Source organism: Leopardus geoffroyi, chromosome D1, assembly GCF_018350155.1.
Source record: "Leopardus geoffroyi isolate Oge1 chromosome D1, O.geoffroyi_Oge1_pat1.0, whole genome shotgun sequence".
Taxonomy (NCBI): Eukaryota; Metazoa; Chordata; class Mammalia; order Carnivora; family Felidae; genus Leopardus; species Leopardus geoffroyi.
In genome coordinates this window covers 4,493,729-4,515,451 of record NC_059329.1, presented here as the reverse complement: position 1 = coordinate 4,515,451, position 21,723 = coordinate 4,493,729, and the positions used below count along the sequence as shown (strand labels likewise).

General features: G+C 41.4%; 1 protein-coding gene across 16 annotated transcripts in view; it reads right to left on the bottom strand.

Annotated features, from left to right (window-relative positions):
* Positions 1-21,723, bottom strand: part of LOC123600590 — a 97,728-nt gene that overhangs the window by 30,364 nt on the left and 45,641 nt on the right. For 13 of the 16 annotated variants that reach the window (XR_006713667.1, XR_006713666.1, XR_006713675.1 and 10 more), the window contains 4 exons: positions 6,654-6,914; positions 6,096-6,212; positions 5,799-5,985; positions 5,508-5,577 (listed from right to left, as the gene is read on the bottom strand). The gene's annotated coding sequence lies outside the window, so the exon portion shown is untranslated. Of the gene's footprint in view, positions 1-5,507; positions 5,578-5,798; positions 5,986-6,095; positions 6,213-6,653; positions 6,915-13,183; positions 13,279-17,248; positions 17,295-21,723 lie in introns of those variants that run through there. The other 3 variants (XR_006713676.1, XR_006713670.1, XR_006713669.1) reach the window with 3 other exon arrangements.

Sequence of the window (21,723 nt, the reverse complement as noted above, 5' to 3'; positions counted from 1 at the left end):
ACTAAGCCTGTTCTCCACATTGGGAAGGGTCTTACTGACAGGGCCTGGGTCACAAAGAAATATTTTCCTTCTCCTTTCTTGTGAGTGAAGAATCAAACCGAATTTGTTAATGTAATGACATCATTTGTAATGCTTTAAGCAATGTTCACAGAAACATAGACCATTAATTTACACATACTGAACAAGAGGTAAATGTGTCTACCACCAAAATACTTAGGTTAGATAAAGAGTTGACACCTTTGAGAGAGAGATACCGGCTTCCAGCTATGGAATGAATGAGTCCTAGGGATACAAGGGATAGCCAACTGAATAGAGTCAATCCTGTAGTAATACTGTTGCATGCTTTCACATGATAGCTACACTTGTAGTTAAGTACAACATAACTTATAGACATATGGAATGACTACAATGTATGCCTAAAACTAACACAACAAATGTGTGAACAATATTCAATTAAAAATCGACATCCTTTACACTATCTTTAATTTCTACTTCTTTGCCAATAAACTATCATTCCTGGGGCACTTGGGTGGCTTAGTTGGCTAAGCATCCGACTTTGACTCAGGTCATGATCTTGTAGTCCATGAGTTTGAGCCCTATGTCAGGCTCAGAGCCTGGAGCCTGCCTCAGATTCTGTGTCTCCCTCTCTATATGCCCTCCCCTGCTCAGGATCTCTCAAAAAAGGAAAAAAAAAATAAACATTAAAAATGAAAAAAAAAAATCATTCGTAATTTAGAATCTGTGAAATTCCATTTATACCAGATTCTCTAACATCACCATCTTGATGTTGACAGCTTATCTGAAAAGTCACTAATAATATCTTTGATGAACACATAGGTGACAAGGTCAGAACGCAACTTACAGGGAACTACACATCTGTTATGAATTTACTGTAAGTATCCTTGGCTAATATTTTCAATGAAACGTGCTTTAGGGATATAGATGAATGAAGCAATGTCTATCAGTCATATAGGTCAATTTCCTATAGGACCATTGTGTCTTCAATTATGAATTGCCATCTCTTCAGAATTAAAAGAAAGCTGGGAGATGAAAATGTCTCTGACTTTGATGTAAGAGAAGACAACGGTGTTTTAAAGGGTTCACCTACCATCTGGCATCCTCAGTTTGGCAGTGGACAGGAGGATAGAAACCCACGATCTTGATGCACACTGCTAGTTCCAGAGGGAGAATATGGACCTTCTTGTCAAATACTTTTTATCAATATCAGCAATCCACCTCTGCCAGGTCCAGACTGCAGGACTTGGGGGCAGCACAATGCCTGATGCCTGGGTTCAGAACATGAGGAAGGCCAGCAGGTTTGCGGGGGATGCAGCAGGGCCTGGGGCAGTGAGGGAGATGGCCCAGGGTCACCTCCCCACAGAGAAGCTCTGGAGTTTACCTGCCAAAGAGCAACACGCTCTCCCTCAAGACATCCCCTCTCCGTGACAGAACATGAGGCTGAGCCCCACAATTCCAGGAGAAATGAGGGATACCAGTCTTTTCAAATGCAATGCCCTCTGCAGAGCTTGGCCCCAGGGTCTTGGGAGTCACAGAACTCTGATGCCCATGATACCGGACTTTTCTGCCCCAGCACTGAGCCACTTCATACACCCCTCTCCCCTGGCCCATGTCACCCCGTCCACATACCTGGACCAGGTCCCTACTTTCCTCCTTGTACTTCTTCTTTGTTTCTCTCTAACCCCATCTCTCTCTGTTTCTTCCTTTCACTCTCTAGGACTTGCCCAATCCCCCATCACTCATTCAGTGTCTCTCTCCCTGTCTCTTTCTCTCCCCAGGCTTCAGGCTATTTGCTCTGTGCATGCAGCCCAGTCCAGGAGCACAGGGCACTCCTGTCTCTCCCTCTCTTCTGTCATATTTGGTCCCAGGCCCTGATCACAATAGAGGAGAATCCCCCTGTACAGCAGCTGCTCGTGTTGACATTTGCTATAGCAATGCTAGCAGCATGTGGACAGCCAGGCATTTACCCTTGGTGGCCCAGCCATGACCCAAAAGCTGCTGGAGGGCTGGCTGCTTCCCTAAGCTGGAAGGAAGAAGGGGTTCACAGGGTTCAGGGTCCCTGGGGGCAAAGTGGATTGGATTGGCCGATGCAGAAGGAGCCATATGCTTACAACCCAACTCTCCTGGGTGGTGTCAAAGAAACCTATCTCAGACCATGGACCTCTGCCCTCCCCATGCGTCAATAAGGCAACAGGGGAGGCACAAAAATTGCTGCCATTTGCCCCCTTGGAGGCCACCTGGATTGGTGCTATTGGGGGCAGCTGGTGAGGTACATAAGGGCACAAGTGCTGGATTAATGCAGGGCCTCCTTACTGGTCTCCTGAATCCATTCCCCACCTTCAGAATAGACCCTTTCCTGGAGACAGATACCTGACCTGCTCATCAGCACAAACCCCATAAACTAGCAGGCATGCCATATGCTCATGAGTACCTACCTACAGAGTTAACAACCACCACCAGAGCTCCCTAAAGGATGTGTACACTCCTCAGATGGAACTACAGGTCCCTTCCAGGCAATACAACCCCAAAGAATGGTCTGTCTTCGTCCACCAATACTATACATTCTACCTGTTGGTTAACTGTGTTACAGGAACCCGAAAGTGTACACCTGATGGGGAATGAGTGTCGATTTTCCTGGAAGCAGACGCTGACACAGAGACACGACTGTGACAAGTGTATTAGAGGACACTAGGAAGGACAAAGTGGAGGGGACGGGGTGGGCAGGGAAAGCATTCAGACCAAGGGGCAGATTGGGCACCATCTCTAAATATATAATAACCACAGCTGGTTTGTAATGGTTCAGTGTCCTCTTCAAATTTCAAACTGATTGCCCTCTATCTCAAAGTGATTTTTAGTAATTGCAAATGGATCTTCTGTTCTCCTTTATGCGTTTTTTCTTCTACAATACATCTGTGGCTTTGGATGAGCACATATTTGTGTGGCTGCATTTGTGTGTCTACCTGTAATGGAAGAGGATTATCTTCAGATCTGAGGTGTAGATCTCTGAATTTACACATTCTCATACTTATCTTTTCCTTCTTTGTAAAGTAGGACCCCAATTTTAATAGAAAAAACACAGGGGTCTTTGTTGTATCTTTTGAAACAGGAATTGCCAATCTCCCAGCCTCAGGCATTATAGCCTTAGTTTCATGAAATTGAATGAGTATCTGTTGATGATCTTCTGTGTGCAGATACATTCATTTTCCCCCTGAGAAGGGTGAATGCCCACTCATCCCATACATTTTACAAATTCCTTATGTGCTTAACCACCTCTTCATCGCACTGACCTCAGAGACCAACATTGTCCCTGATTCTCATGTTACAAAGCCTCTAGAACAGAGGCTCTGAGATGGCCCCACTGAGAGCTAGCATTAGGGCTGAGACAGCGGGATCACAGGCAGTGCCTCTGGAAATTGTGAGGGAAGTTTCAGAGATGCAAACCTTCAGGCAGGGTGGTGACAGCAGGTGCAGGGGTGCGGTGACAAGAGCCCAGCAGGGGCATTTCCTGGTCAACCCTGAATTTCCCGCTAGGAGTCTGACTCAGGCTGAAGGCCAAGGAAGCCGCACAGCTGATCTACAACCTTTTGTCCCATCTAGTCTCACAGAGGCACACAAACTTAGGCAGATATGCATCCCATAAGAACCAAGTTAAACTACAAATCTCCAAGGCATTCTTTCACACAGATCCAGAACCTTCAGAAAACCAAGGGAAACAACAGTCTTTATTTCGATAATGAGCTAGGTGCACTCTGGCCACCGTGACATTTCAGAGATGATACCTGCATGAACTGTCCTTGACCCCATGCAGCAGCTCTGTGTGGACCTCACGCTGAGCTCACTCTCCCTGCCCAGGTTGTGGGCCCTGCCAGAAATGGCCTCCAACTCCATCTCACTGAGTCCAACACCCTCCCCTCTGGACCATCTCAGCTCGCCCTTCTCATGCACAGTCTCCAATACATTCCCACGAGATTCACGTCTCTGGCTCCTGTACTTAAGGCCCCATTACTGGAGCTGCCACTATTGTAGATCAGAAGCTCCATGTCTTTTAATGCATGTGACTCTCTCTCCGTTAGGACACTTGAAGCCCCTGATGGTAGGGGTGTGCCTCATCTCTCACAGAGCCATTAACACGGACTCTGTACAAGGCACATCTGCAGAACTGATATGCCTGCTTTTCTATGAAAAGACTCATTCCTTCTCCACAAGAGACACCTGCAGCCCAGTTCCCCAGTTCAGTAAGGGAAAAGACACAGCCCAACATATGTATGTCCTGAGAAACCTGAGGAATCTTAACAGTGTCCTCAGCCAGCAGCACCCTTGCATTGCCAAGCCTGTGAGGCCATCTCTATGTCTTCTCAAAGACTCAACAAGACAGAAGCTGAATGTGCTGAACACGTCCACTCATACTGTTCATATCATCTTATAAATAGTTGAGGTGGAGGTGGTGAGTCCTGTGTCCGAGGACACCAAGGAGCTGGAGGAGGCTCATAGAGCCCATGAACAGTGATAAAAGTGGTCTTTGGGGAAGGGCCTGCCGGGTGGACCTGGTAAAGGAGGAGGTCCTCTTGCATCCATAGGGATCTACAGAACAGAAGTGACAGGTATGCTGGTATGACAGACAGAAGCAGAACACCTGCGGGAGCTGAAACCCAATGAAGCAGGTGTCAGCACCTGGCTGCTTGTTCATTCACAGGTTCTAGAACAGGGCATTAGTGCCAGAAAACTCTACCCTCCCACGAGATCCCACCTACAGCCTGAAGCATCCCAACCAGATGCTACAAGGAGAAACTACTGTCGCCACATGTCACTTCCTGTGTTTACAAATGCAGTAGGCCAAGGCGTCCTATTCTAGAAGACTGATGGCAGTAATGCCAGTCTAATAAAGGAGCATATTCCAGAGAGGCAGGCATCTGTGTCCAGGACCCCTCTGGTGTCCTCTTCCACCACATCTGCAGACTTTTTATTTGCACATTGAGAACGGACAGAACATGCAGGAGAGAAAAGCCCAGCACCACACAGAGATTAAGGCCATCCAGGGTCAGAGCTCAGCCTGCCAGCCCATGCCTGTACTCACTCTGCTTCCCTCCCTGACAAAGGCATCTTCTCTGCAAGGCCACAGAGACTTCTGAGGAGACGGGGATTCCTGGAGTCCTGCAGGGGGCCTGGAAATGTGTTTTTGGAGAGAAACACATTACCTGTACATATTCATTGGTCTCAGGTATGTTTACCTTAATCCACAGGTAATTCAGCTTTTAAGTACAATATGAGTTGCAGAGCTATTCTGTCTCATTGTAAAAGGGAGGTAGAAATTCTACATAAAAGAATGAACAGAAACATGTCTCGATTTCAGGTGTCAAACTCCCAAAAGGTATCGTGAGACAAAGTACCAGTTATAACTGCTCCAGCGACACAAGAGAACCTGCTCATATAAACACAACTGAAGGACTCTTGTGAGATACTGGCCTTGCAGGTAATCACTGATTCTCTACCTTCACGACTGCAGTTCCATGTACATTTTCGAGCACACGTGCCGCTTCTCATAATTCAGAGTAGTTCCACCTAGGGGACAACCGAGAAATTCTCTATCGCACATTTACCAACACAGAAGGATCAGTAATGAATTCTGAAATTTATCTAAGAACATTCAGCACTGCACAAAGCACACAATATAAAGCTGGAAAGAGTTTTCATCTTTTCCACTCATGAGGCTTCTCGCAGACATTCTGAACAAGTTCATCGCCTACAATGAAATAGGAAAAAATAAAAATAATAACAATAACCCCATGTAAAGAAGGTGCGGAAGGAGTCAGCCACTCCAGAAGACTTGAGGGTACAGTGAAGTGTCATCCTCCTCAAGTTATTTCCACAAACACAAAGTGAGAGCCACGTGGTCCTCAGCCTCGACGCACTTGTGGCTTCCAGAGGTGCCAGCTACCATGATGATCTTAAACTGGAGAAGCCTGGAGGCTTGTGAGGATGTAAATAAAACAGTAAAGACACCAGAGGACATAGAATATCAGACAAGGCCAGATAAGTTTCCAGAAACCATTACAACTGAAACGGGCAACAGAATTTACCTTGTCTTTCTCTGCATCCTTGGTAGAGACAGAACTGATGTTCCCCATGGGAGCTGTACCACGTCCTGGGTCTCATAAAGGCTGGAGGTGGATGGAGGTGATTCTGACTTGCATAGACTTTGTGGAAGAAAAACAAACCTTCTGCCACATGTTTCATTATATTCAACTCTTTCCCACTCTTGGGTCCCTTACTGGGGGCAGAGGATTTTCAGGTGCCTCGGGTGACCCTTGAGGACAAGAGGGAGATCTGATCCTGTCCCTTGAGGAAGGCTCACAGGGCCCTGGTTTAGGTGTTTTTATAACAAATCAAGCAGCTGTGAACAGCTCAGGTCTCAACTAGCTAGAAATAAAGTTAGGGGTGTGTCTCATCCCTCAGAGAGCCCAGCACATGGTCTCTGTGCAAGCTACGTTCTAGGGAGTACTCTGTTTGTCGGCCTGTATAAGGCCTCCTTCCTTCTCTATAAGAGACATATGTTGCCCAGCTCACTATGTGGAAACGACTGTCCATTTCATGCATGTCCTGAGAAACAAAAAACATTACAACGTCCTCAGACTGACCTGAAAGCCATGTGGTACCATCACTGCATCTTCTCCCAAGACTCAACAAGAAGAAAGACAAAACGTGTTTTCTAAGTTAACTCCTACTGTTCAGATCATCTTCCCAGATGGTGGAGGTGGAGGGTGAGGTCCCAGAGGTCACCAGCTTGGAGAAGGTGGGGGTGGCCCAAAGCCCATGGATGGTGATAAAGGGCAGCCCACAGGGTACAACATGGAGGGCACTTCTGGGAAAGGAAGAAATGCTCTGGCAGCCACGTTGACCTACAGGACAGAAATTAAACTTTTGAGATGTGTTACAGTAAAAGGTGAAAAATCCAACACCACACCAACACTAACATAGCTGAACCCCAGTGAAGCAGGAACAGTGCCTGTCTCCTTCCCCTCCACCTGGTTTCAAAAGGGCATCATCGGTGCCACAAAACTCCATGCTTCCCACCACCTCCCACCTAGAGCTTCTAGGAGCTTGAGGAGACAACACAGTGCATTATTGACAGCATGCATGGTACTAGCTGTGTCTGCAAATGTAGGGAAGGAAGTGTCTAGTCCTAAAGGATCAGAGGGATAATTCTAGACTACTAAAGAAAGTCTGTTCCACACACACAGGCTTCTATTTCCAGGACTACTCTCTACCCAGCCCTTCACCACCTCAACAGCTCCGTCTTGGCATAATAAGAGCTGAAATGATGAGGAAGAATTAGGTTTCCCTATAATTCATGTACATCTTTAATCCATTTAAAGTTCATTCTTGTGAGTGGTGTAACAACATAAGGTTCTAAGCTTTATTCTTATACATATAAATATCCAATTTTCCCAGCACCAGTTATTCAAGAGACTACTTTACTCCACTGTATATTCTTGACTCCCTTGTCAAATACTAGTTGACTGGTTTGGGCTCTCAATTTCTGTTCCATTGTCTTGGGTGTGTCCTTATACCAGCGACATAACTGATTTCTTTAGTGTTAGAATGCAGCTTGAAATCAAGAAGTGTGATGCCTCCTGTTTTGTTCTTTCTTGCTTTGGCAACTTGGGGTGTTTGTGTGGTTCCAAATACATTTAAGGATATGTTTTTCTAACTGTATAAAAATTGCATTGGAGTCTTGATAAAGATTGCACTGAATCTCTAGATGGCTTTGGGTAGTATGGACATTTTATCTATATTAATTCCTTCAAAAGATGGACACGGGATGGCTTTTCACTGACGTGTATTCTTCCGTTTCTTTCATCCAAGTTGAATTTCTTCCATTTCTCCACACAGGTTTAATAGTTTTGTGTAGAGAGATCTTTCACTTCCTTGACCAAACTTATTCCTATATATTTTATTGTTTTTGATGCTTTGGTAAGTGGGATTGTTTTATTTACTTCTTTTTAGATAATCTGGTTAGCGTACAGGAATGCTACAGAATTTGGTATGGTGACTTTCTATTTTGCAACTTTACTGCATTTCTTGATTAGATATTAATAGGCTTTTTGATATTATACTTTTTATTTCATTCTTTTATCTTATTAAAAAAATCATTTTATTTGGGAATAGCTGACACACTATGTTACACTAGTTTCAAATGAACAACATAGTGATTGGACAAGTGTATACATTCTGCTACACTAACACAGGTGTAGCTGTTATCTGTCACCATGCATCGCTATTCCAGTACCATTAACTATGTTCCCCATTCTATATCTTCTATCTGTGATTTATTCATTCCATAACCAGAAGCCTGCATCACCCAATCCCCTTCACATATATAGGGCATCCTTGTCTTGCGCCTGATCTTAGAGGAAAATCTTTCACAATTTCACTATTGAGTATGATGTTAGCTGTGGGCTTCAGAAACATGGGCTTCCTTCTGTTGAGATATGTTCCTTCTACACTGAATTTTTAAAGAGTTTTTGGTTTGTTTGTTTGTTTTTGGCACAAATGGATGCCACATTTTCTCAAGATTTTTTTCTGTGTCTATTGACATGGTCATATGAGATTTCTTTTCAATTTTTAAAATATATTTATTTGTTTTAGTTTAAATTTATTTGTGTATTTAGTATTTATTTTTTCAAGTTTTTACTTAAATTCCAGTTGGTTAACATATAATGTAATATTAGTTTCGGTTATGGAATTTAGTCATCCATCACTAACATACAACGCCCAGTATTCCTCGCTACTAGTGCCCTCCTTAGCCCATCACCCTTAACCCATCTCCCTGCCCACCTCCCTTCCAGTAACCCTCAGTTTGCTATTTATAGTTAAGAGTCTGGCTTCTGGTTGATTTTTCTTTCATTCATTTATGTGAGGGGTCACATTTATTGATTTGCATTTCTGAGACATCCTTCCTTTACAGGGAAAAAGCCCTTCATCACGGTCAATGATCCTTCTAATGTGCTGCTGAATTTGGTTTGCCTGTATATTATTGGAAAATTTTCATCTATATTCATCACGGGGATACCGGCCTATAGTTTTCTGTTCAGGTAGTATCCTTTACTGGCTTCCTAACAGGGTAATTCCAATCTCATGAAATGAGTTTCGTGGTGTTCATCCCTCTTTAATCGGTGAGAGGACTGCTGTTAGTTTCTTCTACAAACGTTTGGTCAAATTCACCAGTGAATCCACCTGCTCCTGGGCTTTTCTTCACTGGGAGATTTTCTTTTTTTTTTTTTTTTTTTTTAATTTTTTTTCAACGTTTTTATTTATTTTTGGGAGAGAGACAGAGCATGAGCGGGGGAGGGGCAGAGAGAGAGGGAGACACAGAATCGGAAACAGGCTCCAGGCTCCGAGCCATCAGCCCAGAGCCTGACGCGGGGCTCGAACTCACGGACCGCGAGATCGTGACCTGGCTGAAGTCGGACGGTTAACCGACTGCGCCACCCAGGCGCCCCTTCACTGGGAGATTTTCAATGACTGATTCAAATTAGTTGCATTAGTTATCTTCTGGTATTGATACAGTCGTCCTTTAATTGGTCTGTGAAAACCTTCTATTTCTTCCTGATACAGTCTTAGTAGGTTGTGTGTTTCGAAGAACCTATCCATTTCTTCTAGGTAGGCGGTCTGCTGGCATCTAATTTGGCCATAGTCGCCTCTTTGTCTCCTTTATGTTTCTGTGATATCATATGTAATGTCTTCTCTTTTATTTATAATTCTTTTGATTTGGGTCCTCTCTCTGTCTTAGCATAGTCTATGTACAGTCTTGTCAATTTTGTTTAACTTTTCAAAAAACCCACTGTTGGTCTTCTTCATATTTTCTATTCATTTCATGGTCTCAGTTTCATTTGTTTCCACTCTCATATGTATTACTTTCTCCCATCTGAGAACACTGGACTTAGATTGTTGTTTTTTTCTAGTTCTTTGAAGTTAAAGCTAGATTGTTCATTTGAGTCCCAAATCTATCCTCCATGCATGTAAGTCCAGTGACTCATCAGAGAACCTTCAACAGGTCTTTCCTGTCCTATCTCTCATTCTCAGAACTCTGAGAAAAAGAACCAGAAAATTTGAAGACACAATAGATGAAAACTTCCCTAATGCAGGGAAGGAAACAGATCCAGAAGCAGGAGGCACAAAGAACCCCCAATATATTCAACAGAAGCAGATCCACACCAAGTCATGGAGTAATTAAAACACAAAATGTAGTGATAAAGAAAATGTTAACAGCAGGAAAACACAAGATGACAGTTACCTACAAGGGAAACCCTGTAAGGTTATCACTGGATTTTTTCAGAAGAAACTTTGAAATCATAAGTGAGCAGCATGGTATGTTAAAGGTACTGAATGGAAAACATCTGCAGCCAAGGAGACTCTATCCAGCACACTATCATTCAGATAGAAGGAGAGATCAAGAGTTTCCCAGATAAAAATGAAGTGAGTTCACAAACAACAAACTGCCCCAGCAAGAAATGTTAAAGGGGACTCTTTGAGTGGAAAATAAACACCTAAAGTGACAGTATTAAAGTGCAAAACGCAAAAGCAATGAAAATGAGTATTTCCATCAAACATCAGTCAAGGTATTTATGATATAAAGTGTTTTGAAACATGATACTACATATCTACAACACTGGGAGGAGAGGAGTAAAGAACTGGTTCAAACTTAACTATGAACTTAATATAGACTTCTATATGCACAAGTGGTTAGGTTACAAACCTAACAATAAGCACAAATCAAACACCACTAATACATATGCAGAGAATAAAGACAAGCAATTTCAAATATGCTACTAAAGAAACCCAGCAAACCATAAAAAAAGAGAAAGAGAAGAAAGGATCAGAAAGATTCATAAACAACCAAAATCAAGTAATAAAATGACAACAAGTACATGTCTATTGATTTGAATGGAAACAGAATAAATGCTCAAAGCAAAGGCAGTGGGTGACAGATAGGGGCCCCTGGATGGCTTAATCACTGGAGATTTCAACTACTGATTTCAGCTCAGGCTATGATCCCAGGATCATGGGATTGAGCCCCATGTTGGGCTGTGCACTGAGAATACAACTTGCTTAAGATTCATTTCTCATTCTCTCTCTCTCCCCCCACTCCCCTCACCCCGCCCTCCCACACCTATGCTCTCTCTCTTAATAGTAAAAGGCACTGGGTGAAAGAATGAATAAAAATATAGGACCCATCTATCTTCTACCGACAAGAGACTAATTATAGAAATAAAGTATCAAAAGAAAACGGCAGTAGCAATACCTACATCAGACAAAATAGATTTAAAAATAAAACTGTAACAAGAGACAAAGAAGGACACTATAATAATAAAAGGTACAATCAACAAAAAGATAGAACAACTGTAAACATATATGCGCTCAGTGAGAGCATCCAAATACACAAAACAGTCAAAAACAAAAGTAAAGGAACTGATAGTAATACAATCATAATAGGGCATTTTAACATCCAATGACATCAATGGAGAGATCATTCAATCAGAAAATTAACAAGGAAGTAGTGACTTTTTGGATAACAGAGTAGACCAGATGGACTTAACCGATAGACTTAGGACATTCCATCCTAAAATAGCACAATACACATTCTTTCCAGGTGCACATGCACATTCCCCACACTAGATAAAATATTAGGTCATAAAACAAGCCAAAATAAATTCAGGCAGATCGAACTCATACCATGTGTCTTTTCAGACCACAATGCTATGAAAGTAGAAGTCTACAACAAGAAAAAAAAAATCTGGAAAAAGCACAAAAACATGGAAGTTAAATAACATGCTCCTAAACAATCAATGGGTCAAGTAAGAAATCAAAGAAGAGGGGCGCCTGGGTGGCGCAGTCGGTTAAGCGTCCGACTTCAGCCAGGTCACGATCTCGTGGTCCGTGAGTTCGAGCCCCGTGTCAGGCTCTGGGCTGATGGCTCAGAGCCTGGAGCCTGCTTCCGATTCTGTGTCTCCCTCTCTCTCTGCCCCTCCCCCGTTCATGCTCTGTCTCTCTCTGTCCCAAAAATAAATAAACGTTGAAAAAAAAAAAAAAAGAAAAAAAAAAGAAATCAAAGAAGAAATCCAAAAAACATGGAAACAAATGAAAATGAAAACACAACAATTCAAACTTTTGTAAAGCAGGAAAAGTGGTTCTAACAGGGAAGTTTATAGCAATACAGGTCTGCCTCAGGGGAAAACAAAAAAGAACCTGAAGTAAACTCCATAACCTTATAACAATAAAAGCTAGACAAAGGGCAACAAACAAAACCCCCAAACAGAAGAATGAAGAAAATAATTAAAAGCAGAGGAGAAATAAATGATTAGAAATTAAAACTACAGAACAAGGTAAATGAAATTAGGAGCTGCTTCCATGAAAAGATCAATAAAATTGATAACCCCTAGCCAGACTAATCAGAAAACAGAAATGACGCATATAAATAACAATGACAGAGAAGAACAACCAACACCACAGATATACAAACAACTGTAAGAGAATATTATGAAAAACTATATGCCAACAAGCTGGACAAACTGGAATATACGGATCAATTCCTAGCAACATGGAACCTACCAAAACTGAAGCAGGATGAAACCGAAAATTTGAACAGATTGTTTACTAGCAAGGAGAGAGACTCAGTAACCAAAAATCGCCTAACAGACAAACGTCCAGGACCGGAGGACTTCACAAGCACATTCTTCAACATCTGAAGAAAAGTTGATGCCTATACTTGTCAAACTATTCCAGAAAACAGAACAGGAAGGAAAATACCCAAATTAATTCTATGAAGCCAGCATTACCCTGATACCAAAACCAGATAAAGATACCACAAAAAAACAAAACTACAGGTCCATATCGTTCATGCACACAGATGCAAAAGTCCTCAACCAAGATTTAGCAAACAGAATCCAACAATACATTCAAAAAATAGTCCACCAGCATAAAGTGGGATATCTTCCAGAATGCAAGGGTAGTTCCATATTCAAAAATCAATCAACCTGCTATATCAAAGTAATAATTGAAAGGATAAAATACATATCATTTCTACAGACACAGAAAAATTATTTGACAAAGTACAACTCCCATTCATGATAAAAGCCCTCTAAAAGCAGGTTTAGAGGGAACATACCTTAGCTTAATATAGTCTATCTACATAAGCCCACAGCAGGCATTGTACTCAGTGGAGAAAACGGAGAGCTTTCCTCCAAGGTCAGTAAAAAGTAAAGATCTCCACTCTTATCACTTCTATTCAACATAGGTACTGGCAGCCCTAGTCACAGCACTTAGCCAACAAAAAGAAATGAAAGGCATTCACATTGGGAAGGAAGAAGCACAATTTCACTATGTGCAGATGACATGATACTCTATATAGAAAATCCAATAGACTCCACCAAAAAGCTACCAGAACTGAAACTTGAATTTAGTAATGTCATGTCACAGGACAGAAAATCAATGTGCAGAAATCAGTACCATTTGTATAAAATAATAATAAAGCAATAAAAAGAAAATTAAGGAAACAATCCCAATTACATTTACACACAAAAAATAAGATACCTAGGAATAAACCTAAGCAAATAAGTGCAAGGCCTTTACTCTGACCTTGAAACACTGATGAAAGAAATTGAAGACAACATAAATAAATGGAAAGCCACTCCATGCTCATGCACAGAAGGAACCAGGGGAGCCTGGGTGTCTCAGTCAGTTAAGCGTCTGACTTCAGCTCAGTTCATGGTCTCGTGTTCATGGGTTCGAGATCCGCTTCAGGCTCTGTCTGTAGTGACAGCTCAGAGCCTGAAGCTGGCTTGGGATTCTGTGTCTCCCTCTCTCTCTGACCCTCACCCATTCATGCTCTGTCTGTCTGTCTCTCTCTCTCTCTCTCTCTCTCAAAAATAAATAAAATGTTTTAAAAAAATGTAACAAAAAAGAAAAGGGGCACCTGGCTGGCTCAGTGGGTTAAGTGTCCAACTTCAGCTTGGGTCATGTTCTCACAGTTCATGCATTCGAGCCCCACATCAGGCCATGTGCTGACAGCCCAGAGCCTGGAACCTGCCTGGGATTCTATGCTTCCATCGCTTCCTGCCCCTCCCCCACTCATGCTTTATTTCCCTCTCTCTCTCTCAAAAATAAACATAAAAAAAATTTAATAAATAAAAAAGAAAGAACCAATATTTTTGAAATGTCTACACTACCAAAAAGCAATCTACAGATTTAATGCAATCCCTATCAAAGTACCAACAGCATTTTTTCACACAACTAAAACAAAAATCCTAACAATATATTTGGAACCAGCAAAGATCCCAAATTACCAAAGAAGCTTTGGAAAACAAAAGCAAAGCTGGAGGGATCGCAATTTAAGACTTCAAGTTCTGGTCCAAAGCAGTAGATAGTAAAACAGTACAGTCCTGACACAAAAATAAATACATACGTCGAGGGAACAGAATAAAATATTCAGAAATAAACCTACAATTATTTAAAAAAATTTTTTTTAATGTTTATTTACTTTTGAGAGAGACAGAGACAGAATGCGAGTGGGTTAGGGGCAGAGAGAGAGGGAGATACAGAATCTGAAGTAGGCTCCAGGCTCCAAGCTGTCAGCACAGAGCCTGTCATGGGGCTCGAACCCACGAGCTACAAGATCATGACCTGAGCTGAAGTCGGACACTCAACCGACTGAGCCACCCAGTCGCCCCATAAACCTACAATTTTATGTTCAATTCATCTTCAACAAAGCAGGAAGGAACATACAATGGGAAAAATCAGGCTCTTCAACAAATGGTGCTGGAAAAACTGGTCAGCTATAAGCAAAAGAATAAAATTGGACCTCTTTCTTACACTATACACAAAAGTAAATTCAAAATGGATTAAGGACCTGATGTGATACATGAATCCATAAAAATCCCAGAACAGAAAACAGGCAGTAATATCTCTGGTAACTACCATAGCAACGTCTCTAGATATGTCCCCTGAAGCAAGGGAAATAAAAGCAAAAATAAACTATTGGGATTTCATCAAAATATAAAGCTTCTGCATAGCAAAAGAAACAATCAAGCAAAAGAAACAATCAAGCAAAAGAAACAATCAACAAAACTTAAAGGAAACATACTGAATGGGGGAAGATATTTGCAAATGACATATCCAAAACAGGGTTAGTATCCCACATATATAAAGAATTTAAGCAAATCAACCCACACAAAAATATCCAATTAAAAAATGAGCAAAAAAAATGAACAGATCTCTCTCCAAGGAAGAGAGAGATGGCCAACAGACACATGAAAAGATGCTCAACATCTCCCCTCATCAGGGAAATGCAAATCAAAAGTACAAGGAGACATCAATTCATACCTGTCAGAATGGCTACAATCAACAACAGAAGCAACAAGGGTAGAATAGGTTGTGCAGGAAAAGGAGTGCTCGTGCACTGTTGGTGGGAATGCCAACTGCTACCACACTGTGGTAACACTATGGAGGTTCCTCCACAAGGTAAAAAATGGAACTACCCAATGATCCAGCAACAGCACTACTGAGTATTTACCCCCAAAACACAAAAACACTCTTTCAAAGGGATACATGCACCCCATGTTTAGGCAGCAATATTTACAAGACAAATTATGCAAGAGCACAAGTGTCCCTAGATAGATGAATACATACATACCTGGAATATATATGTACAATTGAATCCTTTCAGCCATAAAAAAGAATGAAATATCCCCATTTGCGATGACATGAATGGAGCTACAGAGTATACTTCTAAGTGAAATCAATCAGAGAAAGACAAATACCATATGACTTCACTCACATGTGGCATTTAAGAAACAAACGACTGAAGGAAAGAGAGAAGAGAGACGAGCCTTGAAACAGACTCTTAATTATTGAGAACTGATGGTTACCAGAGGGGGTGGGGTGAGGGATGGGTGGAATCACAGTTGGGGATTAAGGAGTGGACTTATTGTGATGTGCATTGGTGATGTACAAAATTGTTGAAACTAACACCTGAAACTAACAGAACACTGCATGTTAACTATTCAGCAAATAAAATATACTAAAATAAATAATAGCTTTGAATATAAGTGGACTAAATGCTCCAATCAAAACACACAGGGTGCCTTAATGGATGAAAAAAGCAAGACCCACCTATGTGCTGCCTACAAGAGTCTCATTCCAGAACTAGAGACACATGCAGATCGAAAGTGAAAAGATGGAAACACATTTATCATGCAAATGGAAGTGAAAAGAAAGGTGGGGTAGCAATACTCCAATCAGGCAAAATAGACTTTCAAACAAAGACTACATCAGGAGACCAAGAACCCTACATAGCGATAATGGGAACAATCTACAAGAAGACATACCAATTATGAGTATTCATGCAACCAACATGGGAGCACTGAAATATAACGCAGCTAACGACAGACATAAAAGAAGAAATTCACAGCAATACAATATTAGTATAGGATTTTAACACCACCTTACAACAATGGACAGATCATCCAATCAGAAAATCAAAAAGAAAACAGTGGCTTTGAATGACACATTGGACTAGATGGATCTAATAATTATCTTCCAAACATTCCATCCCAAAACAGCAAAATACACATTCTTGTCAGGTGCACGTGGAACATTCTCCAGAAGAGATCACATGTTAGGCTATAAAACAAGTCTCAACAAATTCAAAAAGATGAATGCATCTCATGCATCTTTTCTGACCACAATGGCAGGAAACCAGAAATCAATCACAGGAAAAGAATCAGGAAATGCAGGATAAATAACATGCTCCTAAGCAATGAATGGGTTAACCAAGAAATCCAAGAGGAAATCTAAAAATATAGGGAGACGAATGAGAAAAGAAACACCAGGGTCCAAAATCCTTGGGATGCCAGGAAAAGATCTAAGAGGGACGATTACAACAAATCAGGCCTCCTTCAAGAAGAAAAATCTCAAATAAACCACCTAACCTTACACATAACATAGTTAGAAAAAGAAAACCAACAAACCCCAAAGACAGCAGAAGCCTTCAATGAAATCAGAAGCTCATGGTTTCAAAGAATAAGCAAAATTGATGCACCTTTAGCTATACTCATCCCCCTCCCCCCAAAAAGAGGACTAAACTAAAAGCAGAAATGAAAGACAATAAATAATGGCAGACATCACAGAAATACAAAGGATTATAACAGAATATCATGAAAAAATATATACCAACCAAATGGATGCATCAATTCTTAGAAACATCACATCCAAAAGTGAACCTAAAAGAAACAGAAAGTTTGAACAGACTGATGAATAGCAATCAAATTCAACCAGTAATCAAAAAACTCCCAACAAACAAAAGGCCAGGATCCAATGGCTTCAGAGCTGAATCCTTTCAACCATTTAAAGAGTTAACACCTGAGGGGAGGGGCCAACATGGCGGAGAAGTAGGGGGATCCAAATTTCACTCTTCTCCCAAAGAAGTGTTGAAGCCAAAGGACTTTGAATCCCACGAGTCCAGGAGGAAAAGAGATAGTCACGCTTCCCGGGACCCACCGGGACAACCTGACAGGCCATAGGTGCGTGACTGTGAACTGGGAGAGATGAAATGAACAGAGGGAGGGATCTGCTTCTTCAGAGAGACAAAGGGAAGAGAAAGAGTGGCTGTGGAAGCATAGGATTGTATCCGGACAAGAGAGAAACATCAGACCAGGACAGAGAAAGATCCAATCTCTAACTGCGGGGCTTGCTGCAGACTGGGGCCAGCTGCTCATACCAGGAACGTGGGGAGGAAGGGAGCCAGCCCCAGGCTCGGGGGCTAGGTCAGGGGCGCAGTCCGCACTAGGAGAAAAGTGATCCCCTCCCTGGAGTCCTGTGGGACAAGAGAAAGCCTGCCTGCACCCGCCAGCCAGGGACCACATATCAGGTGGTGTGGAGAAACGCTTCCCCAGTATTGGGGCCGTGGAGCGAGTCTGAATCCCAGCCAAGTGCCAGGCACGGGAGTTGGGGGAGCAAGACAAACTGCCTCATTTGTATCCATGGCAGAGTGAGGACAGCTTGAACAGAGTGGTCTGCAGAGGAGAGATGGCGGCGGGGGGGGGGGGGGGGGGGGGGGGGTGGGGTCACCATTTTTCTCCCCACAACCACCAAGATGGGGCCACAGGGATCAGACAGGACCCACAGTGGACGCCCCCTCCTCCAGACCTGTGCTGCTACATTGCCTGGTTTAATTCTCAGACATTTCTGATTATATAGATACATTCTTCCTTTCTTTTCTCCTTCTCATCTCTTCCCTCCTCTATTCTGGTTACTCTGTTGTTGGTTTGTTTAAGCAGACATATTTAATCCATTTTCTTGATACGTGTTCCAAAACTCCTACTTTATTCTCCATTCTCTCTCTTTGGAGTAAGCCTTATAGTTTCTCTGTCTGCACAACTTTATTTTCTTTCATTCTTCCCCACCTTCTTTTTTATTTTCCTTTCTCTCTCTCTAGATTAAGCTGTATAGTTTCTCTGGTCCATTTTTATTCTTTCTTTTCCCCGCCCCTATCCTGTCTCTCTTTGTATGGGATAAGGCCTCTTTTATCAGCACCACCTCCACCCTGTTGTTTACTTATAGCTGATGTTTCTGGTTTTTTGTTTTAGGTTTTTTTGGTTTGTTTGTTTGTGTGTTTTTGTGTTCTGTTTGTTTTTTGTTTGTTCATCTGTTGGTTTTCCTTTCCAGGGCTACTTCAATCATCAAAACACACCGGTGGAGGGTCCAAAACATCACTACAAGTTGGGATATGAAGTACCCAAGGTCACAACAACAAAGAGCAAGCAACGCTCTCCAAAAAAACATCTCCTAAAGGGCCAGGCCCTGGACAGTGTGTGGCCCCTCTTTAATCTAGAAGTGCTTGCAGGTGCAGGGCACATAACAACCTTTTAAAACACATAAAAGAAAACTAGCCAAAATGATGAAACAGAAGAGTTTTCCTCAAAAGAAATTCCATGATGAAATGACAGCTAAACAATCAATCAAAACAGATATACACAATATAACTGCACAAGAATTTAGAATAATACTCGTAAGATTAATGGCTGGGCTTGAGAAAAGCATAGAGGAAGGCAGAGAATCTATTGCTTCAGAGATCAAGGAACTAAAAAATAGTAATGATGAATTAAAACATGCTATAAATGAGGTGCAAAATAAAATAGAGGTGGTCACAGCGAGGATTGAAGAGGCAAAGGGGAGAATAGGTGAATTAGAAGATAAAATTATGGAAAAAGAGGAAACTGAGGAAAAGAGAGATTAAAAAAATTCTGGATCATGAGGGGAGATTTAGAGAACTAAGTGATCCAATTAGATTTAGAGAACTAAGTGATAAAATGGAAAAATATCCATATCATAGGAGTTCCAGAAGAAGAGAGAGAAAGGGGCCAATGGTATATTTGAACAAATCATAGCTGAGAACTTCCCCAACCTGGGGAAGGAAACAAACATTGAAATCCAGGAGGCACAGAGAATTCCCTTCAGATGTAACTTGCATCCATCTTCTGCATGACATATCAGTAGTGAAACTGGCAAAATACAAAGATAAAGAGAGAATTCTGAAAGCAGCTCGGGATACATGGGGCTTAACATATAAGGGTAGACACATAAGGAAAGTAGCTGACCTATCTACTGAAACTTGGCAGGTCAGAAAGGAGTGGCAGGAGAGTGTCAATGTGATTAACAGGAAAAATATGCAGCCAAGAATCCTTTATCCAGCAAGCCTGTCATTCAGAATAGAAGGAGAGATCAAGGTTTTCCCAAACAAACAAAAACTGAAGGAATTCATCACCAATAAACCAGCCCTACAAGAGATCCTAAGGGGCACTCTGTGAGTAAAATGGTACAAGGACCACAAAGGACAAGAGACATCACTACAAGCATGAAACCTGCAGATAATACAATGACTGTAAACCCATATCTTTCAATAATAACACTGAATGCAAATGAACTAAATGCTCCAATCAAAAGACATAGGGTATTAGAACGGATTTAAAAAAAAAAAAAAACACAAGACCCATCTATTTGCTGCCTACAAGAGACCCATTTTAGACCTGAGGACACCTTCAGACTGAAACAGAGGGGATGAAGAACCATCTACCATGCTACTAGAAGTAAAAGGAAAGCTGGAATAGCCATACTTAAATCAGACAAACTAGATTTTAAACTAAAGGCTGTAACGAGAGATGAAGAAGGGCATTATGTAATAATTATGAGGTCTCTCCATCAACAAGAGCTAATAATTACAAACCGAATTCGGAAGCACCCAAATATATGACACACTTAATCAAAAACATAAGTAACCTTATTGGTACGAATGTGGTAACTGCAGGGACTTTAACACTCCACTTACAACAATGGACAGATCATATAGACAGAAAATCAATAAAGAAAAATAGCCCTGAATGATACACTGGACCAGATGGACTTGACAGATATATTTAGAACTTTTCAGCCTGCAGCAACAGAATACACATTCTTCTCAAGTGCACAGGGAACATTCTCCAAGATAGGTCATATACTGGGTCACAAAACAGCCCTCAATAAATATAAAAGAATTTAGACCATACCATGCACACTTTCAGATCACAATGCTATGAAACTTGAAATTAATCACAGGAAAATGTTTGGAAACCCTCCAAATGCACGGAGGTTAAAGAACATCCTACTAAAGAACAAATGGGTGAGCCAGGCAATTAAAGAAGAAATTTAAAAATATATGGAAACGAGTGAAAATGAAAACACAACAATCCAAATGCTTTGGGATGCAGCAAAGGCAGTCCTAAGAGGAAAATACATTGCAATCCAAGCCTATTTCAAAAAAACAAGAAAAATCCCAGGTACAAAATCTAACAGCACATCTAAAGGAACTAGATGCAGAACAGCAAATAAACCCTAAACCCAGCAGAAGAAAAGGAATAATGAAGATCAGAGCAGAAACAAACAATACAGAACCCCCCCCCCCCCAAAAAAAACAGTGGAACAGATCAATGAAACTAAGAGTTGGTTTTTTGAAAAAATAAACCATAATGATAAACCTCCAGCCAGACTTCTCAAAAAGAAAAGAGAGAGGATCCAAGTAGATAAAATCACAAATGAAGAGATTTATTGCAACCAATCCCTCAGAAATACAAGCAATTATCAGAGAATACTATGAAAAATTCTATGCCAACAAACTGGACAACCAGGAAGAAATGGACAAATTTGTAAACACCCACACACTTCCAAACTCAAATGGGAAGAAATAGAAAATTTGAACGCACCCATAACTAGTAAAGAAGTTGAATCAGTTATCAAAAATCTCCCAACAAATAAGAGTCCTGGACCACATGGCTTCCCTGGGGAATTCTACCAGACATTTAAAGCAGAGTTAATATCAATCCTTCTCAAGCTGTCCCAAAAATAGAGAAATGGAAGGAAAACTTGTGGAATCATTCTATGAATCCAGCATTACTTTCATTCCTAAACCAGACAGGGTCCCCACAAAAAAGTAGAACTACAGGCCAATATCCCTGATGAACATGAATGTAAAAATACTCAACAAGATACTAGCAAATCAAATTCAACAACATATACAAAGAATTATTCACCATGATCAAGCGGGATTCATTCCTGGGCTGCAGGGCTGGTTCAATATTCACAAATCAATCACTGTGATTCATCACATTAATAAAATAA